Source organism: Schistocerca gregaria, unplaced genomic scaffold, assembly GCF_023897955.1.
Source record: "Schistocerca gregaria isolate iqSchGreg1 unplaced genomic scaffold, iqSchGreg1.2 ptg000045l, whole genome shotgun sequence".
Lineage (NCBI taxonomy): Eukaryota > Metazoa > Arthropoda > Insecta > Orthoptera > Acrididae > Schistocerca > Schistocerca gregaria.
Window position 1 is genome coordinate 332,501 of NW_026061703.1, and position 5,000 is coordinate 337,500.

Here is a 5,000-nt window from a genome sequence, read left to right on the forward strand (position 1 = left end):
TCGACTCCTCCAGATATACCGCCGAGCAGCCAGCCAGGACACCGGGGCTCTGCCCAACAGACGCGAACCGAGGCCCGCGGAAGGACAGGCTGCGCACCCGGGCCGTAGGCCGGCACCCAGCGGGTCGCGACGTCCTACTAGGGGAGAAGTGCGGCCCACCGCACACCGGAACGGCCCCACCCCGCGGCGAGTGGAAAGGCAACCGGACACGACCCCGCCGCGGATTGCTCCGCGCGGGCGGCCGGCCCCATCTGCCGAGGGCGGGGGCCAGTGGCCGGATGGGCGTGAATCTCACCCGTTCGACCTTTCGGACTTCTCACGTTTACCCCAGAACGGTTTCACGTACTTTTGAACTCTCTCTTCAAAGTTCTTTTCAACTTTCCCTCACGGTACTTGTTCGCTATCGGTCTCGTGGTCATATTTAGTCTCAGATGGAGTTTACCACCCACTTGGAGCTGCACTCTCAAGCAACCCGACTCGAAGGAGAGGTCCCGCCGACGCTCGCACCGGCCGCTACGGGCCTGGCACCCTCTACGGGCCGTGGCCTCATTCAAGTTGGACTTGGGCTCGGCGCGAGGCGTCGGGGTAGTGGACCCTCCCAAACACCACATGCCACGACAGGCGGCAGCCTGCGGGGTTCGGTGCTGGACTCTTCCCTGTTCGCTCGCCGCTACTGGGGGAATCCTTGTTAGTTTCTTTTCCTCCGCTTAGTAATATGCTTAAATTCAGCGGGTAGTCTCGCCTGCTCTGAGGTCGTTGTACGAGGTGTCGCACGCCACACCGCCAGCCGGCTGTGCACGCTACCGAGAAAGTACCGGTATGCGAACCGCCAGGCGACGGGCGCGCATCGCACGTTTAAGGAGACGCGGCCGGCCACACAGGCGACCACGACACTCCCACGTCTCCGAAGCGGGACAAACGCCGCGCGCTTCAGTATACGTAGCCGACCCTCAGCCAGACGTGGCCCGGGAACGGAATCCATGGACCGCAATGTGCGTTCGAAACGTCGATGTTCATGTGTCCTGCAGTTCACATGTCGACGCGCAATTTGCTGCGTTCTTCATCGACCCACGAGCCGAGTGATCCACCGTCCTGGGTGATCTTTTCCTTTTCAGTCTCCCACTGTCTCTTTCAAGACAGTAGCATTTGCGGGACTGAGGCGTCTGACGGCCCCTGTTCCACTATTTTTTTGTGTCCAACGGCCTCACAGCCGATGGGCGTCGTACGGCTCCACACCGGGGCGGACAGGCACTCGGGCGAACGTCATTCAAAACCGGCGCCAGGCGCCAGGTACCGCAGGCCAGCCGCTCCAGAGCTTCAGCGCTCGTACCACACAACAACAACAACACTTCCGCTAGTTTTGAGAGGCACGCGTGGTTCCGCACGCGGCGCACGGCCACTGCCGTACAGGTAGCGTGTTGCGCGACACGACACGCACATCGAAAGACATGCAGTCTAGTCGGTAATGATCCTTCCGCAGGTTCACCTACGGAAACCTTGTTACGACTTTTACTTCCTCTAAATGATCAAGTTTGGTCATCTTTCCGGTAGCATCGGCAACGACAGAGTCGATGCCGCGTACCAGTCCGAAGACCTCACTAAATCATTCAATCGGTAGTAGCGACGGGCGGTGTGTACAAAGGGCAGGGACGTAATCAACGCGAGCTTATGACTCGCGCTTACTGGGAATTCCTCGTTCATGGGGAACAATTGCAAGCCCCAATCCCTAGCACGAAGGAGGTTCAGCGGGTTACCCCGACCTTTCGGCCTAGGAAGACACGCTGATTCCTTCAGTGTAGCGCGCGTGCGGCCCAGAACATCTAAGGGCATCACAGACCTGTTATTGCTCAATCTCGTGCGGCTAGAAGCCGCCTGTCCCTCTAAGAAGAAAAGTAATCGCTGACAGCACGAAGGATGTCACGCGACTAGTTAGCAGGCTAGAGTCTCGTTCGTTATCGGAATTAACCAGACAAATCGCTCCACCAACTAAGAACGGCCATGCACCACCACCCACCGAATCAAGAAAGAGCTATCAATCTGTCAATCCTTCCGGTGTCCGGGCCTGGTGAGGTTTCCCGTGTTGAGTCAAATTAAGCCGCAGGCTCCACTCCTGGTGGTGCCCTTCCGTCAATTCCTTTAAGTTTCAGCTTTGCAACCATACTTCCCCCGGAACCCAAAAGCTTTGGTTTCCCGGAGGCTGCCCGCCGAGTCATCGGAGGAACTGCGGCGGATCGCTGGCTGGCATCGTTTATGGTTAGAACTAGGGTGGTATCTGATCGCCTTCGAACCTCTAACTTTCGTTCTTGATTAATGAAAACATACTTGGCAAATGCTTTCGCTTCTGTTCGTCTTGCGACGATCCAAGAATTTCACCTCTAACGTCGCAATACGAATGCCCCCGCCTGTCCCTATTAATCATTACCTCGGGTTCCGAAAACCAACAAAATAGAACCGAGGTCCTATTCCATTATTCCATGCACACAGTATTCAGGCGGGCTTGCCTGCTTTAAGCACTCTAATTTGTTCAAAGTAAACGTGCCGGCCCACCGAGACACTCAACAAAGAGCACCCTGGTAGGATTTAAACGGGGTCCGCCTAGGGACGCGAAAGCACCCCTTCGGCTCGCCCCACCGGCAGGACGTCCCACGATACATGCCAGTTAAACACCGACGGGCGGTGAACCAACAGCGTGGGACACAAATCCAACTACGAGCTTTTTAACCGCAACAACTTTAATATACGCTATTGGAGCTGGAATTACCGCGGCTGCTGGCACCAGACTTGCCCTCCAATAGATACTCGTTAAAGGATTTAAAGTGTACTCATTCCGATTACGGGGCCTCGGATGAGTCCCGTATCGTTATTTTTCGTCACTACCTCCCCGTGCCGGGAGTGGGTAATTTGCGCGCCTGCTGCCTTCCTTGGATGTGGTAGCCGTTTCTCAGGCTCCCTCTCCGGAATCGAACCCTGATTCCCCGTTACCCGTTACAACCATGGTAGGCGCAGAACCTACCATCGACAGTTGATAAGGCAGACATTTGAAAGATGCGTCGCCGGTACGAGGACCGTGCGATCAGCCCAAAGTTATTCAGAGTCACCAAGGCAAACGGACCAGACAAGCCAATCCGATTGGTTTTGATCTAATAAAAGCGTCCCTTCCATCTCTGGTCGGGACTCTGTTTGCATGTATTAGCTCTAGAATTACCACAGTTATCCAAGTAACGTGGGTACGATCTAAGGAACCATAACTGATTTAATGAGCCATTCGCGGTTTCACCTTAATGCGGCTTGTACTGAGACATGCATGGCTTAATCTTTGAGACAAGCATATGACTACTGGCAGGATCAACCAGGGAGCTGCGTCAACTAGAGCTGAGCAGCCGGCCGCCCGGGAGTGTGTCCCGGGGGCCCGCGCGAACACGCAAGCGTCCGCTCAATTATTCTGCAAACAGGAGGAGGCCGAGCTCCCCTGCACGATACACCTCGAAACCCTCTCAGGTCCCGGCGGCGCGCAGCGCCGTCCTAGGTACTTGGTCGGTTTCGAGAGAGGCGCAATCACCCGGAGTTAGGCGAGTAGACGGTTTTAGTGCGAACACCCTTGCTCCCAACTGAGCTTGCCGCTGCCGACAGAGGCCCGGGAGCGTGCTGTCGTGGCATTGCCGGCGGGAGACAACACGCGCCACCTATGGTGACCGGCAGCTCCAACGCCAGCGCCACACAAGGGCAAAGCCCCACTTGGGTGCAGAAGCGAACTCTCCCAGCACAGCGCACGCGCCAACACGTCCGCACAACTGCGATACAAACCACCTGCAAGAACCGCTGGGGCGACCGAGCAGCAGACGGCGTCGCGGCGCCGAGTGCCAGGCGGCGGCGCATCCTCAACGCACACAGTCCTCAATCAGACCAGCACACTGCAGATGTCCACCGCGCTTCGCACCGGGCTCGGCTGAACCAACTTTGGCCGCCAGGCGCCGCGTGCAGGGTGCGCCGCAGCGTAGCTGCGCCGCCTGCCGGGCCCGTCTGCTGGCGCTCCTGCCACTCGGCGCCCCCCACCAGCCGGCTGTTGCGCGTGCGCCCACGCAGCGCGCGGCCAACACGCCGGGCGGCCCCCCTTCACCGGCCGGGAACAGTCCCACCAAGCCACCGCCGCGTATCGCTTCATACCCACATGGGCCTAGTCACGTGTGTGGATGTGGCGGGTACCGCTGAAACAACCGGTTAATAGCTGTACCGATCGTCGCCATCACAGATTCACCTCCAGCGTGAACAACCGCTCAACAACGGATTTCCAGTTCATTTGCGTATCTTGGGCAGTAAACGTAGATGTCCACCTACATTTGCGAATTCAACAATTCTTGCATGCCAGGATGTCATGTGTCACGACACGCTACATCAGACCACATACACACTGCGACATGTGCAGAAGAGAACACGTGGAAGGTGGCCCGCGCACGTATGCGATGTCCCTTCCGCGATCCACTGTCAACCGGCATCTGCGGCATGTCCCAGATATGGAACGCGGTCCACCAGGGTAGCACTTTGTGTGAGGCAATACGACAAAGTCGGAATACACGCGTCACTACATCAGACGGCTCACGCTGACCTGACCTGACCTGACTCACCGCACCACCACACCCAGCGACCCAGGGTGACATACAATGCGTTCGTACGTTCCTCCCACATGCCTCTACGGCGTACCACAGTGCAACCTAGCTGTTATTGGGAGACGAGACAAGTAGCATCGAGCACAACATATGGAAATTGAGATTCGACACCGTTGGGCACAGCCAGCGTACGGTCACACGTATCACACTACTTCACTCTGTACGTAACGACCGATGATCGGTACAGCGTGTGGGTTACGCGTACGACATCAGCGGACAATGGACACAGACCATACCACGACGTACACTGAGGGCGTCGACATCTGAATGCAACTGAACAGCTGCGAGGCTCATTTAACACTCAAACGCCAGACCGACCAGCTTGAGAGGACAGAG

The 5,000-nt window shown here is 57.3% G+C and overlaps 3 non-coding genes across 3 annotated transcripts in view; all 3 read right to left on the reverse strand.

The window, feature by feature from the left end:
* LOC126301187 (large subunit ribosomal RNA) overlaps positions 1-756 on the reverse strand; it is a 4,391-nt gene extending 3,635 nt beyond the window's left edge. The window contains exon 1 of the ribosomal RNA XR_007552969.1: positions 1-756. This exon is cut by the window's left edge and continues 3,635 nt beyond it. This is a non-coding gene — a ribosomal RNA (large subunit ribosomal RNA).
* A 188-nt stretch (positions 757-944) lies between these two features.
* LOC126301211 (5.8S ribosomal RNA) lies at positions 945-1,099 on the reverse strand. Its single transcript, XR_007552977.1, has one exon. It is a non-coding gene; the product is annotated as a 5.8S ribosomal RNA (ribosomal RNA).
* A 364-nt stretch (positions 1,100-1,463) lies between these two features.
* LOC126301143 (small subunit ribosomal RNA) lies at positions 1,464-3,356 on the reverse strand. The gene has a single exon (XR_007552929.1). It is a non-coding gene; the product is annotated as a small subunit ribosomal RNA (ribosomal RNA).
* Positions 3,357-5,000: the final 1,644 nt, after the last annotated feature.